The following is a 20,696-nucleotide window of genomic DNA, read 5'->3' as shown; positions in this document are numbered from 1 at the left end:
AGTTAAGCTTTAAAGATTTTTTACGATTGGAGGCATTATAACACTCCTATTGCAAAGGTCTCACTACATCTGGCAGTCGCAGGACTTAGATTTTAAGCACTTAATTTCATTACCAAACCTAGCCCAAGGGTCTTCTCTTCTGTGTTCTCTGCCTTGCAAGAATTGATCTGAGTTCTACCTTCCTATCTTTGAGTAAATGTAATTGAGATTTGAAACAACCGGGTTTAGCCTATTTAGAAGCATTAATGTTCTGTGAGGATGGAAGCTCTATTACTTTAACATCCCACAGCTGAAATTCCCTTGTAGCTGTTTATTGACCTATAAAGTTTTGACATAAATGCATCCTTGACATGAAGAAAATGGTGAGGCAGGTATGACATTTCTCCCCCAGGCAGCTACTGCAGCTTCAATTATCTTAGCTGCAGGAAAAGTGGCTACAGAAACCTAATCACTGCTTAGTTTACTTATAGCCGGCCAAAACCAGACCACTCAGCAACTGTACCGGGCACTCTGTCCCTGAACACCCTCAGCCAAGGCCTGCAAGTAATTATCAGGTGTGTTAACAACCATTGCACAACTAAGAAGGGAATAACTGGGTTGCGCAGCCATTTCTTACAAGTTGGCATAATTTTCTAACCAAGAAACTCTTCTACAAGATAGAACATTTTTGGGGAAAAAACACCAACCCGCCTCACCACCACCAAAAAATAACAGTCTGTAAAATTTCAATAATGTGTCTTTTGGTCCTGAATTAACCTTCAATCTAATATACCATACGAGCCTTGACATGAACGCAGATTTTAAATTGATTAGCCAAACTGGGGAGGGTAACAGGGAGAGGGGAATTAATGTTCAGGCAGTGGTTAAAAGCAAAGAGCTCTAGGAGAAAGTAGAGACATAGAGACACACTCCCTCCCCCTTACATACCCCTCTTCTAATTACATTTAGCTAATCCGTTCAATTAACATTGATGAATTTTATGATGAAAAGCATAATGAATCCATTAAACACAAAACAAGTATTGGCATAAATCCTTCTCACCCCAGGAAGTGAATTATATCAGAAGAGCTACAGTAATTTACTAATAAAGTGATCTAATGATGAAAAGAAGCCATTCATTTTGCGGCCAGTTAAGATCCAGGCTGGTGGAGGATGGATCCTCCAGATCAGATGCTGATGCCAAGGGACTTGCTCCTCTCCCAAGCTGCAGCAACTGGCAGCAGAATTGGGCCATCATGATGCGTCACTCGCCACTTCCTAATAGTCATGGTACACCGACCAACACCGTCAGTATTTTTAATCCCCCTGCTCCTGCTAGACTCTTCTATAAAAAGCCAATTTGTTAAGCAGTTAGTCACTGCTTTATAATTCATAGACTCTCCTGAAAGTTTTAATGAGGAACCACGAAAGCAGTAAGAGGGAAGTATGGGCTGAGATGACTATTTATAAGCCAGCAAATACCCTGCTATAGCAGTCTCCTCTCGTGACGTGTGCGCTACATTTCTATCATGTGCACACTAAATTTATATGTCATGCATTCTCTTAACAAGACTATTCATACAACTATGATAAATAGGGCCATAATCTGCAGCGATTTCAATCCTTCTGTATGCCAGCAGGAGTCTCTTAGCAACGGTTGTTAGGGGCAACACCAGCATCCAGCATCTTTCGTCGAATTCAGCAGCAACCAAGCTTTTACTGGCTTACAAGGGAGGCTCCAGCTATACCTCTGAGAAAACGGAGCCTCCCTTCCCCCTTCCACAAATCCACGCTACCGAGAGAGACTCACTCACTGCACAGTGCATAAGGCTCAGCAATTATTAAAGAATTATCAATTTAGCACGATTCAAGCGGCCATTCTGGACATGATGTGTATCCTGTCTCCTATCACACTCGAGGGCTATCGGCTATCGTCTCGTTTTGCAAGATCACAACAGCCTTGTTGTCTCCCCAGCCTGTTTAAAATTCATGACATTGTCTTTAAATTGGGCTAGGGAACCTCCATAATGTGGCACAAAGAAATCCCTTTACTGTCGTGGTGAGAAATGTCACCACGGCACTTCCAGACCCATGGTGCAATGTGTATGCCTCTAAAGTACAGACATGATTTTAATGCTCCTTAAATTTTTTATTCTGACTGTAGCCTAATGTCACTATCTAATTGCTGAGCATCCCCCACAAGAGGAGTTACTACAATTCATCTGTTTTTACAGGATGCCTTTTTTTTTTTTCCCAGTGGGAACACAGCCAGTCTTTCTGAACCAGAACTCTCCAAATCATGTCACCACACTGAAAGGTCTTCTGGATTAAATGAGAAAAAAAAATCTGGTAAAATCCAACCAAAAAAATGATGGGGGTCCTATGCCAATCAAACAAAAGTGTGTATTGAGCAGCGCCAGCTTTAATGATGACATCTGTGATATGGGCTGAGAAGGGTATTGGGCTGCCTCTTCCCCAGGGATTATATGAATATTTCATCCCAAATCAATTACTGAGTTGCTATTCCCACTGCTGTCCTTAAGGCTGTCAGCCAACTCACTCTAAAACCCCTGTTCTGAGGCAGTTGACATCTCAGCCTTAAAACAAACCCAACACACTCCCCACCCCCACGCTCAAATCCCCTCTGGTCTGAAATTTGGCATCAGAAGTGCTTACCCTGAAATCACATCACAACGTTTTGATGAATAGTAAACTTTTCTTCTTTTAAAAAACTCCCAGCAATTTTCACATACCTTTTTCCTCATTTGCATTTAAATTACTTCATTAGGTGGCATGCCATTTTCCTTGTGTTGTATTTGTCTTCTAGGAAAAATTTCTTCCCTATCTCTTTTAAACTTGCAAATTTTGCAAGTTTAACCCAAGCTCCATGTTGGAACAATATTTAGATTTAAGCAAAAAAGGAGCAAGACGTGTCAGAGTTGTGTGTGATGGTTTCGTCATTGTAAGCAGTTGCACGGCTGTCAGATCAGTGCAGGAGATGAAATATTATTTGCCATAATACTTTGGCATCAGCGGTTGATTTATGGCTCTTATGTCAGACTTAGATTTGAAATTCCTTGTTTATCCTAGAGTTGAATCATGATTGTCTTGTTGCTCCCTGCTACAAGAGCCAGTCAGGTATTTCAAGCTTATATTTGCTGTGCAAGGAATCATTTTGCTCTGTTTGGAATTAGCATCACTTGCTCAACCTCAGTTGATTAAATATCCTTCTGTATCTCTCAGCCTTCAGCCCTCATCAGACCTTCAGGATACATCAATGAGCCTAAAACCCCTTCTTCACAGCTTTCAGAGACGACTAGAGGAGGAATTTTCTCAACTAATTTTAAAGCCCTAGAACACAGATCTTACAACCTAACTCTGAGATGGTCCCTCGACCCCTTCTCAGAGTTGATGGCAGGAATGAGACCCAGCACCTCACCCTTGGGATGACTTGGGTATAAAAGGAGATGTAGGGGGCTTTCAACATTCAGGTGTCAAAATTTAGATAAAACTCTCCCCCTTTACCACTAAGAGGAAAAGCAGGACTATGAAATAAAAGATAAAAAATAAAATCTCAGATGTATTGTGACATTCTACAAGCAATTTAAGGTTAGACACAGCCCCTCCCATCTGGAAAATGGGGAAGTCCTTCTTTTCTCCCAGTGTTTGTCTTGCCTTTACGAATCCCAGCTCTTTCAGGAGAGGATTGTGCCTTGGGCGTACAGCCCCCAGCCCACAAACTTCCCCTGGAAAGGATTTCTGCATGCTGGTCTGACGGACTCTGGGGCTGAGCTCGGCCTTTTGCATAACATAAACCCCTCTGCAAAGGAGGGCGAGGAATTATCCAGGAAAAAACACCTTGCTTCAGCAGGATACATCAAAGTGTGGAAGTGATGGGAACAGCAGAAGCAGTGTATTAACCCCTTTTCCCCTGAACATCATGAGCGATTGAAATGAGTAGGGAAAGGCATGTTCTTCACTTCTGAGAGAGCAGTCTCCTGGTTATTTATATGGTGATCACAGATTTGTGTAGCCTTAATTGCAAAGCAATTTGAGTTCTGGGGAAAGAATGGAATGGAATGAAAAGAAGGAAAAAAAAAAAAAAAAAACAACCAGAAAAAAAAGGATCAAGAAGGGAGAGAGGAAGGAAAAAAGAAATATTAAAAAGTAGGAGGAAGATGATAGTTCATGAAAAAATATCTCTTATGAACAAAATGACATGATAGAAGTCAGATATAATAATGGCAAAGGAGGCCAGGGCTGAAAAAGTCATTTCACCAGCTTTGCAGAGAGATGCCCTGTCTCAGCTGGATAAGACTGCTTCACCTCAGAGGACCAGTCACAGAATTGTCTTGAGATGCCCACAGGAACCCCAGGGTTTTTTGTTTTCATTTAGGTTTTTATTTATTTTTAATTACCCTTGGCAATTAAGGATACCTATGGGTTGAATTAGACTTTAAGGATGCTTTCTCTGAAGTTTCTAAATATAAATAAGTTTGAGAATACAATAATGAATATAGCACACATTACAGTTACTAGAACTCTCAGTGCTAGCTGATACCAACTCTTCATTATCTTTCATGTAGAAGTTCTTTCTAGAAAGCCGTGCATGCTCCCAGATGTACTTGACTACTTGCATTTGACATGAAAAAGCAGCCTTCAGGAAAATGCTAGCTGTAGGTTTGCATTAGCTGCAGAACAGATACAATTTCTTTTGTGACTGGAACTAATGTAATCTGCAAGAAAATCAATGCAGGTTCACAGGGAAATAACCAGACAGTTCTGAGAGCATACTGCAGTCTAACAGAGACATGGTCTGCTAACACTGAAAAATGCTCACTAGCCATGCTTTTTGACCTTGCTTCCTTCATATTACAGCCAAGACTTCCAGACTACCAGGAGTGCATCACACAGCTTCCAAGCATATCAGTCTTGCACTCATTTTTACTGTCTGCTCTGGTATTTGCATTATGAAGACTGATCTGATTGTAGACTGCTGGATCCAGAAGTGAGTGTTCTCCACATTCACTTGGAGCATCAATGTGAAAAACATACTGGCAGGACTTAGAGACTAATTATTTTAAGCTGGTGTGTTTTTTGGTGTGGTTTTTTTTTTTTTTTCCTCTTTTACAAAGGTGCTGGCTCTTATTACTCTACACCTCTGTTCAAAGACGAATCAAAACATCTCTTCCTATCTGCAAATCAGAACTTCATTCAGGCATGGTGTTTGTGTGTGAGTCTTAGGCCTTCTTTTTATGTTCATTTGAAATGCAATATTGGTTTGGCATTTTTTTAGTTTAAAAAGGCTCTAAAGCAATCACCCTTTCTGATGCCAAATCTGTATGGAAGGAGGAAAAAGTAACTGGTCCTAAATCATCAGGGCAACACTGGAAGAAATGCATGTCCCAGAAGATAAAAAGAACGTGAAAACAAATGGTGTAATCAATGCAGATCTAAACATGGTGCTGGAAAGATGAAAAAAAGGTGCAATGCACAGAGAGGAAGCTTGATTGTATTCAGGGGAAAAAAGTATAGCTGACACAAATGGACTGCCTTCACATATGGGGCCACATGACTGCTGGTGTGAAAAGCCAGAAGTAGAAAACATTTCGCTGCTCTTTCAGAACACTTACATTTGTGCTAATCTGTAAAGCACAACATGTAAAATTCTGCTGCTGTATTTGGTGTATGAAGAAGCAACACCAAACATTTGGTATAAATGGATACTTGCAGGTCAGGAACAATTTTTTTTTGGACCACCATGGAGATATACATTATTAAGGGCGTGTGCTCTCCCTGAGCTGGAAAACTCTTTCCAGACTGCTAATGGTTTCCTCATGTTTAATAATGCAGGCTGAAATTGCCATTCTGGATGATTACTGCCTCCTCCCCTTAAATTCAGGCAAAAGTTAGAGTTGTCTATGAGAGTAAGATGGGAGGGCAGTGAGGGGGGCGTAATGAAGGCATTTTCCAATATCCCCAGTAATCTGAAAAATTGTACAGACCTCAGGCCGTACAGCAACCACTTGAAAGCTGTTAAGTGTGGTCTGTGCACCATGATCACACTGTAGAGTTTTGCTATTCCATGGAAATCTGCTCACTCAGTTACACTGTGTATCTTCGGGAAAAAAACTAAAGTTTGCATTTGTTTGGGAAAGACAAGGTATGATTATATATTTTTTTGCATCCCAAATAGAATGCTTGAACTTTGAATATCTTTTAAAGTTCACCAGACTGCTCACTTCTTTGAGCAAGAGCCCACGTTTCCACCTGCTTGGAAAGGTTCTTCTAGTAGTGATTGCTCCTGTGTGCTTCTAGTAACTGGGATTTAATGAGAGAAAGCACAAGGAATGGAGAAGGAAAGAAAGCCTAGAGGGAGAGAACAATGTGGAGGTGGTGAGGAGACACACGAGGACTGGGTGAAAGTGAGGGAGAGATGGGATTAGCTGAGGATTTGGGGAAAACCTGGAGCCACCAAGAGGAAGGTATGGATGACAGAAATATGTCTAGCTGGACAAAGAACATAAAAAAAGGACCCAAACAAGAGAAGAAACCTGAGATCTGATGAGACAGTTGTTGAGGGAGAGTTAGGGTTATGGGGAATGACCATCAGCGGGCACGGAGGAAAATCAGGGAGGGAGAGACAAGCAGAGGAGTGGGAGTAGGAGCTGTGGTGGGTAGACCCTGGCTGGGCACCAGATGCCCACCACAGCCATTCTGTCACTGCCCCCCTCAGCCAGGCAGAGGAGAGAAAATACAGCGAAAGGCTCATGGGTCAAGGTAAGGACGGGGAGATCACTCAGCAGTTACCGCCATGGGCAAAACAGGCTCGACTCTGGGAAATTAATTTATTACCCATCAGTTCAGAGTAGGATAATGAGAAATAAAACCAAATCTTAAAAACACCTTTCCCCCGCTCCTCCTTTCTTCCCAGACTCAATTTCACTCCCGATTTCTCTCCCTCCTGCCCCTGAGCAGCACAGGGGGATGGGGATGGGGCCAATCCATCACACAAGCTGGCTGGCATGGGCTCAATCGGGCATGGGGGAAGCTTCCTGGAGCTTCTTACAGAAGCCACCTCCATAGACCCCCACTGCCAAAACCTTGCCATGCAAACCCAAGGCAGGAGCTCATACTGGCAGGGCAGGGTGACAGCAGGACACAGCTATGTGGGTTAGTTGCTGCAGTTGCCCAAGGAAGCTTGAAGCAGTTCCTGACTTTCAAGTGCATGACTGAGCTGCTTAATATTACTCATTTCATTTTTTTTTCTAATTACTGTATTAAAAGCTAAAGAACAAGAGAGTTTCTTGAGGCAACAATGAAATCTCTCACAGAAATCTCCCAGGATTTGTTACAGAAAGCTCTATTTAATACTGTGATTACTGATGTGTGATGGTGGGTCAACAGCAGGGCAAGAATCAGTGCACATGGGTTACAGTGCAGGGGCTTGCTACCATATGCCTGTGCAGCATGTTTGGTATCTAGGGCAGTTCATACCAGCAGACTCACAAACAGTCTTTTGGACGTGTGGGTATATCACAGTATCCACCAAACCCAAAGCTCCTTGGCTTGGTGAGACAAAGCCACAATAATACGGGCTGTTCCAAAGGGATCCCATGCTAGGTCCTTAACAGTCAAGTCCCTATAGCACAGAGGGATGGGGCTGGTTGGATTTCTTGGAAACACGAGGAGTGGGAAGTCTCTTCAACTGTGGCAGTGGAGAAATACTTGCTAAGATTTGTATGTAACACAAGAGGAGGCTAACCCAGAATGCCAAGTCCCCTTACCCTCTGTGGTGTTTACTACTGAGGTGCTGAGCGGAGGAGCCCTTATCCCATCAGAGCAGAATGTGACAGGCTTGTCAATTCCCTGCAGCAGTTTCAAGAACTACAATGAGGACGAGGCTGACATTGGACACTGTAATAGCACACTGAAAAAAAAGGTGATTTTTTTCTCCAGTTGCAACAGCAGTTGAGTAAGCAGTTTTTAAGATAAAATCAGACAAGACCTGAGGTCCACCAGACCTCTCCAGGGCAGCCTGCTCCAGGATCTGTGGTTTATAGACACTACGTAGCAGGTTCACTATCAGCTCAGCTGAGAGCCTCAGGCTTGATAAGAGTATGAGTGAATGGTCTGCATTCAGAGATTTTCTGGCATCTTTCTGATTTTGGGCATGAAGCGTGATCAATAGCAATGGATTGAGGGAATGCTAGCACCCCAAAAAGGATTTGAAAACCAGGCAAAGATTATTAATCGCTGGATACGGATTTCAAGTCTGAGAGCGTCAACTAAGCAGTATAGGCTTTCCTGGGGGTGCAGAAGTGCCAGAGTTTGATCTGAATCCCCAACAGGATAAGTTTACTACTTTCACAGCATTACCTTAGAAAACTTTAAACTAAGTACGGATGAAAGATGATATCAGCAAAGCCAACTGCATAAATATCTACCAGGTCTCTACTGGGAGGGATTTATGGTTCTCATAAGATCCCACGATTTTAGTATTATCAGTACAAAACAGGTTAGCATCAAGGCAGTCAAGCTTAGCACCTGATCGATAGTTACACCAACAGAGCAGCCATAACCTCCAACCTCATTTTATATGAAATGAAAAAAGAACTGATTTTACTTCTTACCCATGACACACTAAAGCAGACCAAAAACTCAAGCTTAATATGCAGATACAGGAGCAAGCAGATACAGATGTCCTGTAGTGGCCACAACCACGGCAACAATATTTTAAATAAATCCATTTGCAAAGCTAAAACTGCTGGCTGAAGATGGTGGCAGCTACTGACTGGGTTTCCCATCGCCAAACTGGAAGGTTTTATACCCAAGGAAAGAAATTAAATCTTTTCTCTGTCCCATACAGCTGCAATGTCCATGCCAACAGCATGGACCTGGCACCAGGGTTGTGCTGATGTGTCACATAGTGTTGGTCACTGTGGTGGGTTGTCTTATTGCTCAGTGAGAGCCTGGATGGGGCCGCAGGTGGCACCTGCCGCCTGAGGTGCCCCCAGCTCACAGCCACGTCTGGCTCCTTGGCTTAGGCTGTGAATTCTGTCGTGAGATACAGATGACCTTTAATTGAACATGTCTTTGCTGTATACATAGCATCAGTCACAGGAAAACCCTGTTGGGTTGTGGGATCATGTTGGTCTCCAGCTATCACAGTGATAAACGTGATTAACTGCAGCTATGAAAAGGAATTTCATTCTGACTGCTAACCTCACAGAAGAAAAAAAGATCAAATAAACCAAAGGATGGGCTGCAATATGACATTTTTACATCCACATTAGTTTGTCTTCTACCTTTGGGCTGATGGCTCGTGATGGGAACAACAGTTGCTTTTGCATGGTCAGTGCTTGCCATTGCTACTCTGTGGGACAGAGGTGCCACAGGTAATTTGCATTACAAGGAGGTGGAAACTGCAGCATCTCTCCAAGGTTGTTGTAACCATCGACAAATATCGGTGACTCCATCATTTTGTCACATACCAAATCTACCGGGGTCCTCTGTCGGAACAACTAATAGCCAGTCTTGAAACCTCCAGTGACCGAAAGCCTCTGTTGAATGAATGAAGTTGCAAAGGGAAGGGCTGAAATTAATTCTGCATTTACTTGATCTAAAATTCAGACTCTTTAGAGGAATCTGTTGCTGAGGCTTAGAGTATGTAACATTGTGAACACACATCCAATAGGAGCTGCAAGGAGGATACAGCCCTGTATAAAACAGTTCAATATTCAGAAGACTTCAACGAAACTGAACTTCAAACGTGTTATTTGCTATTTTCTTTTCTTTGTAGACTTTTAAACACCAACAGAACATGATTTATCTCTTTGATCATCTTGAAGAATCCACTTAACATAAATTATTTTATTCAAGAGGGTTTTTTTATTTAGCAGGAAATGCTGTAAAAATATCCAGTGGCTGATAGCTGAGGCTTGCAATATAAATTGCGCTGCATATTTTTAACAAGAATAATTAATTATTGGAATAATTTACCCAAGGATGCAGTCATTTCACCATCAGCTATGGCTTTTAAAAAATACTAGGTTTTTCTGATGGATTGGATGCTTCAATGTCCAGTGTTTGGAGTGAAGACAGGAACTAAGAGCTGATGTGTATGGTTATGCTGGATTAATTTCCTATGACCTATGAGTCTCTTCACTAAAGGCAGGATTTTCTTCATGCTTTTTGTAGTTTTTATAGACCCATTTACCAAACTGTATGCCGTTGTCTTAACTTTGCAAACAAAGCTGCATTTATGATGTCTTAAAGGGAGACTTGAACAGACACTTCATACAAAACATTCACAGCTGCATAAATCAACTCTAAGAGAATATTAGGTGTTTATTAGCAAGAAAACATAAGCTGTAGGAGCATGCTTTGTACCTTCATTTCTTTGTGCTTCTCTTGTAAAGCATTAAGGATGTCCTAGGATATGAGGTAATTAGGGAGATCGTGTATTACAGCCAAATAAATGCCACATACTTCCTCCTCTCTGGACAGCTTGTAAATCACTGTTTATATCCTCACTACCATAAACACTTTTCTGCAAAGGCTGCACTGCCCTGCTACGGAACTTGTAAAAATATTTAAATATCAGAATTTATTCTGTGAAGACCTTTGAAATGAAAGTGATGGGATGCAATCAGAGCTTAAAATGCAAAACTGGGAAACAAGCAAAATCTGAAATGGGAGCCAGATGAATGTGTCTGTACTTAGCACACCCCCATACTGCTGGTTTAAAGCAAGAGAAAGCAGCAGCATGAGGTTTGCCACCTGCACCATGTTGATAGCACGGTAACATGAGATTGCACCCTTGGCTTTTTTTGAGTCAGGGGGGTTGAAAGCAGCATTGTGCATCCCCAGCCTGGAGCTGTGGTCTGTACCCACTCCTGCATTGAGCACCCATCTCCTGTGAGAGGGATCCTACAGTCTTGTTCCCTCCCCCTCCCATTCCTTTTCTCTCTCCTGACAGTCCTGAAGGGTTTTAGAGGGGCATGTGCTGCAGCTGATGTCGCGGTGAAATGTTTCACTCAGGTGCTTCCAGATCAGCCTCCCTTAAAAGACAGCAGGCCCCTGCCAAGTGGATTACGTTGTCAAGGCAACATTTCCCCTGAAAAACTGGACAGCAAGAGAGATCTTATCGTATAGGAAGATTACAGTTCCTCAAGTGATCCTCTGTCATTACTTCTGCACTTAACAAATTCAGTGCTGAACATCTGTAACGGACTTATAAACTCTATCCCATGGCTTCCACTCCTTTAGCCAGGACAGCTTCCCATGGTGGGTGTTTGCTCCTCGGTGGCAGTTTCAGCTTTCCTTGCTTTTTCTATCCAGCCAAAGTGGCTACAGAGACCACAGCTGCTTGGAGAGGAGCAGGGTGGGCAACTGGGTCAGTGACCCCTTTGGACATCCCAGCAAAATCTCTTGCAGATAGGTTACAGGGCTGTTAGACCAACCTGGAGGCAAAAAGACCTCAGAGAGAGCCAACAGCTATATAGCTAAACTGGAACTGGCAGCTTGGTAGAAGAACCTACAGACAGACCTGGCTTCACAGGTAAACCTGAGTTTATCTATTCATGCACTCAGGGGTTTAAGCCAATTCCAACTAATTGACATACCAGCGTGGGTTCATCGGTTAAAAGGGAGTCGTATCTAAAAACCTTCCCTTTTATTTTCCATCAGGTTCCATCAGCACCATCTGGACTCTAAGTTCGACTATGGCAGAAAATTTCAATGAACACTTTTAAATTAATTGCATGCTAGTCTCACAAGCAATGGCTCAGCAATGCAAACAAGAAGCTGCACCCAGAGCCTCCTCGCATCTGTGAAAGTATGGCAAAACATCTGTCCCATCAAGGGTCCATGGATGTTTGAGGATTTTAATACCAGAAAGGAGTGATATTGATTATCCAGGCAGATCTCATGACAGAAAGGAGAGAAGGCATCACCATTTCTTGATCAAAAGCTTCTCATAAAAAATGACCAAACCTTTATTCCAAGTACTGAAAGCATATGTGTATCTCAGCCATATTTCCAGACAAGCTGCTCTGTTTTTAGCCCATGGCATGTATCACCCTGCTGTTACGTTCTGCATGATCAGAGCAGTCTCTGCAGTCCAGCAGTGGCTGCTGGAAAACCAGAAACAACATCATATTTATAAGACCACTGGGTCTCCTTCTTGGGTGGACCTTGAGCCCTTTCTTTCAACTGACAGAACTAATAATTTGCATTATCAGCCTCTATAGTGCCCTCCTGATGACATGGGGCTCCAGGCAAATATTGCAGGCTTTCACCCCGAAGCCTTCAGGAATGCCACCTCTCTTCACCCAAAGCACTCAGAGTCTCTTGGAACAATTCGTTGTCCTCACAATTTTTTTGAGCAATAATTTGGCCCCATAGAAAAAAAACTTTTTAAAAAAAGGAAAGCAAAGGACTATTTGAAGGGATCTTTCAAAGTGCTTTAGCCCAAGATGTCTTTTATATATATATACCTTCTTATTTTGTATCCCTTAGTACTTAGAAATTAATGTTATTATGTTAATTAATATTACTAATATTAGAAATTAGCCAATGTGCTAATGTCTTTTTGATGCTTTCTCACATCCCCCAAAAGGAGTTTGTTTGCAGGCTGTGCTGCCATGTGATTTCTGACTGAAACAATCCTATAATTCTAAGATTTACCTAAGCTTGTCAGTCTGTGAGCATTAAAAATTCAATTCTAAACACAGGATGACCCCTTATTCCCAGTCTATGACAACTAATGCATTATGTCCTTACAGTAAAAGAACTTTATTGTAACAGTTGTATTGTGGTTTTGTCTTTTTTGCTCTCTCGGTCTCATCAGGGTAATTGAGAAGTGAAGCCAGTTAAAACAGAGGGCTAAGACAGATGCTGATTTTGACCTCCATTTGTATCAGAGTGATCCCATGCCTCAATTATTATCTGTGCTCTATTCCAGCTGCCATGCTGCTATGACACTAGAAAGACTTTTGATGTTGTTTCCTTACTTAAAGGATTTACAGTCTGAGATACTAGAAGGGCAGACAGACAGACAGACAGACAGAATGGAGGAACTGTGAGACAAACAGATATGCCAGTTTTCCAATTTTCCAGCAGTGAGCTGCCAGAACTGCTGGCTGTCCTGTATCAGCCCACAGCACACGTCCCACTGACCCAGCGCCACCTGCTCAGAACCAAAGTGTGCCAGGTCCATGCACCACATCACTGTCAGGCATGGCCATTTCTTCCAAAGAAGCATGATGAACTGCTGAGATATTTTGCCAGTGAAATCAGAGCCTTGGAAATGTCAGCCCTTGGGGTTGTTGTTTCTCATTAGGAAAAACAGGGACATCACTTCCTAAGAGCTGTGCCTGAAGTGTGACCTGAGAAGTTCTCCTGCGTCTGGGTGATGCAAGGGCTTCACCTCCTGCCACAGGCTGTGCCAGCCCCATCCCCTCTCTGCTGTCAGAAGCAAGAGGTATGGAGCAACCACCTGAGCATCAGAGATCCCCAGCAGTGATGGGAAGGACATCTGGGACAGAGAAGCAGCTCCTGTGATCTCCCTTCCTTGTCAGGCAGTAGGAAGCATGAGGTCAGGTACAGAGGATGAGGTCAGCAAAAGAGGATGAGGTCAGGAAGGAAGAGGTCAGGCTCATCCTCAACCTCAACATCCCAGGTTAAGCTGGAAGGGACAGCCAAGATGTGGTCCTCCCAAACCTACCTTTCAGACAGTAACAAGTCTCCAGGTGGAAGTGCATTTGGTTGCGCTCTTGTTTGGTGGGTGAGAGTGAGCCTGAAGCAAGCATATACAGTTAGCGTATATATGAATATTTCTCCCCGTTCTCCAGGCAGCTGAAGCAAAACGCACTAAGAATTGCTGTGCTGAAGTCCCAGTGTCAGTCATTGCTTGTGAAAGGTCACCCTAACTGAAGCAGTTGGTTGGATCCCGTGCATCGTCGTGCTGTTTGCTCTGCGTGGAGGGAAGGATCAGCTGCAGAGAAGGAATTTCACTTTCAGAGGCCTTTCTGATGCAGAACTGCTGGTCATTTTCCTCATCGATATCTGCCTTTGCAATTTACTCCACACAGGATCACTGTCAGCCTCATTTTCTTTGCTTTTACATCCATGCAACTGGGAAAACATCTTCAGTACAAAAGGTAACTGTGTAAAGACAGAACAGAAAAGCCACTAAAGGCAAGAGCAGGCTTTGAAAAGGCTCTACTTTGGAAACCTTTTCAGCTGTATTGAAGGCTGAGCTGGCATTTATTTTTTTCAAAAATTTCTTTTACTGTCCAGTCAACTTATTCCACCTGAATTCTGAACAGGTTGCACTTGCCCTTATGCAAACTAATAAGGAAGATTTCAGTCTCTGTAGCAGAACAATTTGGCAGTAGGGGACAGGCCAGGTTTCTCTGACAGATGCAAATATTTACACCAGATAGCGAACATGTCACAGGGTCAGCAACAGAGCAGCTGCAATACCAGCACAAAGCCACCTAATGTTCCCTTTGGCTCCAGGTTCACATAATTGATTGAATCAGCAGATAATCAGTTACACTAAACACCCACTAAATCTTCTCTTTGTCGGCAAAGATGAAGCTTCTTATATAGAGAGACATTTAAAGGATGAGCTAAAGCTATTTCCCAGAGTCATGTGTAAATACAGATGTCATTATTTAAAGTATGCATTGCACACATTTAAACTAACCACTGTGGCCTATGGCACAAGCTAGAGTACTCATAATGTGATTTTCCCTGCAAATTTCATTGAATAAAGAAAATAAAATATTGAAACACAAGTCTGGAAAGGGATGTTCCCAGCTGAGACACCTGATCCAAGCTGGCTGCTGGGGCTCTCTGTTCTCTTAATGGAAACAAGAGTGTTCAGGTCATGAACCATTTTGCCCAATTTTAGCTAAATTGGAATGATGAGTCAGGTCCTCAAAACATCTGTTTCTCTCCTCTGATAAAACAAGGTGTTGAGACAAATAGCACAGGTGTAAGCATATATATTGTGGAGACTGCATTGGGTCAGATGATTTCCCTGTTCAGTTCAAAATGAGCCTCATTTAGCACTAGTAATAAAAACCTAACACAGAAATTTAAAAAGCTTCCAGCTTTGGTCAAAATACTGAACTTCTACAGAAGTCTGTCTTCTTACTTGGCTTATTTCTCAAAGTCTCATTCTACCTGGTTGTCCAAGTTTCTGCTCTTGTCTATCCCACCCTTGTAGTAAAAAGTATCACCTCCATACTCAACCCTAGAAGGTATTTGGTAAGTTGTCATCCTGGCTCATACATCTCAAGAACTTATTCCTGCAATGCTGTCCATAGCAACACTTGTTGATTTGTTCAGAAAAAGCCCTTTTTTGCTGTTGTTTCTCTTTCCTGACATCTCCCAAGCAGCATACTATCTGTATGCGTATGTCCTATGGCGTGATATTCCTAGGGTGCACACCACCACCTAAGAGACACCTCAAAGACTTTCAACATCCCGACAACACACAAGTTACATATGTTAACAACCTGACCAAGGCTTACTGTAGCACTGATGAATGTGGGTCAGCTTAGAAGGTAGTACAGACACCTGGCTTGAGCAGTTTTGCTCTAATGATTTTTTAGAGATACCTCTTCAGAAGAAGGCGCTGAGTCAAATGGTACCTTTGGGACACTCCCAGATGAATAGAGAGACTACATTTCTTATGGCTCTGGAGCATAGCTAAATGCTGGGATTCCTTTTCATCTCCTGAAATAGCTCTGCCCAAATTGTAAAAATGGAGCACAAAAAATTCCTTCAAACTGAGCCGACTCCTGAGAGGGAGGTTTGGTGGGAGGGATTAGGGGATTCTGTTTAGCTGGAGAAGTGCACTGAAACTGGACTTCCCATGCAGATCATGGCGATCACATCCATGCAAAGCCATGCACTTTATGTTCACGCATATCCCCCAAGCTTCACTCCTCTTCGATATTTATTTGGCCTCTTCTGTTGAAGTGCAATATTCCTCTGTAAACCGATATCTATGTGAGCTCAAACTGAAGGAAAAAGGGATGAAAGACTCCCACTTTGCAGGTTCATAGATAGCAGGGGGCCTAAAGGCTGCTTTTGAACCTGCATCTGTGTCTCTGCAACCATTTGCCTTACCTGTAAAATCCACTACAGTATGAAAAATGCTCTCTGAGATCATCTGATCATCTGAGGGCTTTTCAGTGATGCTGGGACAAATCTGTGTTTAGAGTTCTGAGAACAGCTTTGCAGGATGCTGTTCCCCTTTCACGTACAACAGCCTCCCCGTTAATGACGAAAGTTTCTTCCTTGGAGAGCTGAGGAATAAAAAAAAATCCGAATTGTGCAGTCCCTTTATTGTGCTTCAGAGGGAGAAAGGAGAGCATTAGCTGATGCTGTCCCACAATGTTTTCCTTTTACTGGCTAATCATTTGAGCATATCCAGTAGGAACAGTAGTGTATATCATGTTTAAAAAAAAGAACTCCAGTGTTTAAGTGTATGGCTCAACATAAATAAGTCATGAGCAGAGGAGCTCATTTCAAATTCATAGAGAGGTAAATGAAAGGAAGATGAAAAAATTCCACTTTTATGCAATAAGCTTCACATCTCTCTCAGGTATAAAACCCTGGTGACTTCAATGGAGTTGCACCAGGAATGGATTTGGTCCCATATATTTGCCTTAAAGAGTTTATCTGCCCCAAAGCAATAGACTGTGCCTGAGGAAGCAATAACAGCTCTGATGTTCATGATGGGGGAGGGCTGGTACCATGCTGTCTGAATTAACCAAGGAACATGATGCATTAGCAGCGCAGGAGAGGGCTCTGGGGGAGCCAGGTTTGCGGAGGGATGCTCCATTTTATAGGAGCAATTGGCGTTCTACAGCAGCCATGAGCTACACACATTGCCTGCCTCACTATTCCCCTGCACCTGGGGATGAAATGGGGACAACTAAAATTGAGCAGCTGCAAAACTGAGTGCAGGGTTCAAATGATTCCTACTTCTGCCCCAGGTCTTCTCCTGGTGGGAGGGTGAGACCTCACCAGGACATAGAGCTGGCAAGGCCACCCAGTAAGGCCAGACTTCCAGTCTTTTTCCAGAGCAATTTGACCACCTCTCCCATTTTCTCTGTGTTGTCTCCCACCTTTCACATGCTCAGCTTCTTCTGCCATTGCTTCAGTTTATCACAGTTCCCTTTATTTGTGGGGTTTTCTTTCCTTTTGGGGTATCCAAGGCACAGAATTTCAGGCCACCTTGGCCTTCAGTTTCAGTCCTTGTAGTTTAACGATCTGGTGGCAGCTTTAGTTATAAGTGATCAAGGCATTTTAAGGGAAACAGTAAAGGCAAACCTGAATCTGTTACGTATATTTTGCAGTGCGCAGAAGCCACTAGCTAAGGTGTGTACAAGGCACTCACAGAGAAGTAAGCAACTGTTTCTCCAGTAGGCTTACAATATAAACAGAAGGAGATCAATTAGTACTAACAAATGCTGAGGAAAAGGAAATAGCTGATATGAATTTGAGAAAGACCATACAGGCATCCGGTGGCAGAAATGGGAATTTCTGCATGCCACATCCCAGCATCCCCAGCACAGGACCATCCTTTTGCCAGCAGGATCTTCAGATAACACATCCCTGATTTTGTAGCACTGTCCAAAACTGCAAGTCCACTGAGAAACCATAGAAATGCAAAAAGACTCTACAGCTGAAAGTAATCTGCTGGTGAGTCTAGGTATCAAGTTCGTCAGATGGTATCAGGCAACAGAAGGGGGATCATTTTCCACTTCACCTTCTAAAACTCCTCAGACTCTACTGCACTGCTTGGAGACAGGGTAAGTCATTGCTTATCTCATATACAAAACCAAGGGGGGGGGGGGGGCGGGGATTAGAAATCTACAGTTATTTCTTTGCTGTATTGAGAAAGCATTTTTTAGAGTGATGGGCCCAAAAAGAGGAATAAAAAATTAAAAAAGAGAGGTAAGAGGAGAGATGCAACCCAGGCAAAACAGAAAATGGTTTGTACAGTGATTACCTGGTGAAAACACAACTAGTTTAATGAAATCTGTTGCTGCCCCTCTAAAGAGTGCCTTTGCCTCCATAGAAGCATTAAACTACTTTAATGATATCGATTTGGGTCAAAGTGTGCAAGCCCTCCAATGTGGATACACTTTAGTTGCTAATAAAGAGGCTTATTTCAAATGCAGGAATCTGGAAAGGAGAGTAAGTTACTTTCCTGTATAGCTATATTCAGTCTGGAGATTATCTTGGTATCAAGATTTAGGTTAAGCTTTTCTTATCTAAAAAAAAATAAAAGAGGGGAAGAAAAAAAAAAAAAGAAGCTTGAACTAAAGCAGTTAAAGCACTACCCAAAAAAGTTAAACCACTATAGAACTACAATTACATAGACTTTTTTTCTATTTCTTGAGTTGTCAGTTCCACTAGCATGAACACAAAAGGTTTTAAACTGTGGTAGTTGAAAAGTGAATATACCTCCTGTTTAGGTATCCCAATGGGAGGCTCACAGCTCCTGACAAAAAGCTCTGCTGATGCTGCAGCCACACCAACCATCCAAGCTGCATCCACTTACATGTAGAGAATGGGACCCTTTGGTTTAGTATAGTAATTTAGAAGAGACGTTCAAGACTGATTTCAGGAAGCAGGGTATACCTTGTCTTGCAGACAAACAGATTCAGCATCTGAATACAGAATCATATACAAACACCCATTGTAACCCAGTCTTTTACTCTGGCTTTGCCCTGTACCTCTCACTCATGCCAGAGGGTTGTCCCATAGCTGACCAAGACTATTTCCAGAAGTGAGAGCTATCTGTAAGAGAACAACAGCTGGGTCAGACCCCGACACATTTGCAGAAGGAGATTAGCGCTTAACAGGTAAGACTGTATCTTTGGGAAAAAATAAAATAAATAATAAAACCCTGAACCAAAATGTCATTTTCAGCCTGAGAGCCACTGAACTGTTTCATAAGACTCTTTAGGATTATAACAAGTATGATTCAGAATACTTCCCAGGCAGTCTTCCTTGCAAATAAATAAGCCAGATGAAAATGCTGTGCCACGCTCCAATTCATAAAGAGAAGCAGAGGGCAGACTGTAAACAGAAGGAAATTGCAAGAAGGCCAATAAAATGCATTTCTGATCTCATACCATCAGCTGGACGAGGCAACAGGGATAAATAAAGTCAGAGACTTCTCCTATATTTATGATTCCTTATTGTTACAGAGCTCTCCTCAAAACAAAAATGAGTCTGGAAGGGAGGCGGTCATGCTCCTTTCGAATGGCAATGTTTAAGAAAGGAGAACCATATGGTTTTGAGTTGGCTCAATTGTGGCAGCCAGGAAACTAATCCACAGATTTATTAGAGCTGGCATACATAACAGAGTGGCAGTGCTCCTTTCATTTGCTGCCAAGAAACCCTCTGTGGCGCAGAGCTTTACCTTCAGCTGCAATCGCTTGCTGGGCATATGGACCTTATTTCTGCAAATGGGAGTGGAAGAGAGTCAATTTGCAAATCCAATTGGAATTTTCTTCCTCCTGCCGCTCCAATTTACTACGCAGACTTCATTCATAGTTAAAGGAGCCTGGATTTCTGCCTCTTTTTTCTCTAATTAACTTGTTCTTTCGATTTAGGACATCCAAATGGAAGAAATATGATGAGGAGAGAAGAAACCATTTAAACCATTGTCACTGACCAGGTAAAAGTTTTTGCAATAGGTACTTTACCTAATAGCTTATTATGTTGTGCGCACTTGCTGGAAGACCCCTAGCTATTATCATTACAGTTCCTGACATACAATTTTTTTCTAAAGGTCTTGTGAAATGGAGAATGGCAGTTCAGAGTTCAGTGATCTGTCTAAGGTGTATGTGATCATCTGTTAGGCAGTTGGTTTCATTTGGGCTATGAAGCGCAATAAAAAAATCTCAAGTGTCCTTTGGGCATATTCAAAGAAGGATTTTCAGAGCTCCCATGGGCTTGCTTGGAAGGAAGTCAAAAGCTTGACTTCTGAAGAGAGACAAGGTGGCAGGGGGTGATTGTTAGATAAACTGCCACCCCTTACAAGTGTAAATGGAAATATGATCAGCGTTTGGAATCAGCCCCCTTCACCTGGGGAACACACAACACTGCATCTGAGGTCTGCAGCAAAGGCAAGGAAAACTTCAGGGGCAGACAGATGCTACAGCAATGTTAAATCTCTTTCGAAGATTTCCTGTAAGCAGCAGCTAGAGACACCAAGAAAGGAATGTAATTTCTCTGACAAACTAAACCTGAAAACCATGTGGATCTATTTTACAGTAGATACAGCACTATTTTTCTTTTCTTCAGCTAAAGAAAAGAATAACAAAGGAAACTGGAAGCGCTTTGCTCGTTAAGGTCAATCATCAATCATACCACAGACCTACTGTGTTCAGTGTGCTTGGTGCCAGGCACGTCAGAGAAAGGCAGGAATAAACATCCACGGGCAGTTCTGTAATATAACTCTGCCAGACTTTCTGCCTGATTCCCAAGGGTGTGTGTCTAGAAAAATCAGTGTACCCAGTAACGGCAATAACCTGTGAATATAACAGCTCCATCAGCTCCTAATGCTAATCAGTAGAAGTCCACAATGAATTAGGGGAATAAATCGTTATGCTTTTAAAGGTTAACATTTGCCATCTCTCTCTGCAAAATTATTCCTCTGTGAAATTAAGCAT

The 20,696-nt window shown here is 42.5% G+C and overlaps 1 protein-coding gene and 1 long non-coding RNA gene across 3 annotated transcripts in view; one reads left to right on the top strand and one right to left on the bottom strand.

Annotated features, from left to right (window-relative positions):
• The window catches only part of FRMD4A (FERM domain containing 4A), a 386,235-nt gene that overhangs the window by 327,720 nt on the left and 37,819 nt on the right, over positions 1 to 20,696 (bottom strand). The window lies entirely within an intron of this gene.
• Positions 19,405 to 20,696, top strand: part of LOC119149417 — a 28,636-nt gene continuing 27,344 nt past the window's right edge. Inside the window, exon 1 of the long non-coding RNA XR_005104684.1 lies at positions 19,405 to 19,699. This is a non-coding gene — a long non-coding RNA (uncharacterized LOC119149417). The remainder of the gene's footprint in view (positions 19,700 to 20,696) is intronic.

This window comes from Falco rusticolus, chromosome 5 (assembly GCF_015220075.1).
Source record: "Falco rusticolus isolate bFalRus1 chromosome 5, bFalRus1.pri, whole genome shotgun sequence".
Classification (NCBI taxonomy): domain Eukaryota; kingdom Metazoa; phylum Chordata; class Aves; order Falconiformes; family Falconidae; genus Falco; species Falco rusticolus.
The sequence above is the reverse complement of the archived record's forward strand: the minus strand, read 5'-3'. Positions and strand labels throughout refer to the sequence as shown.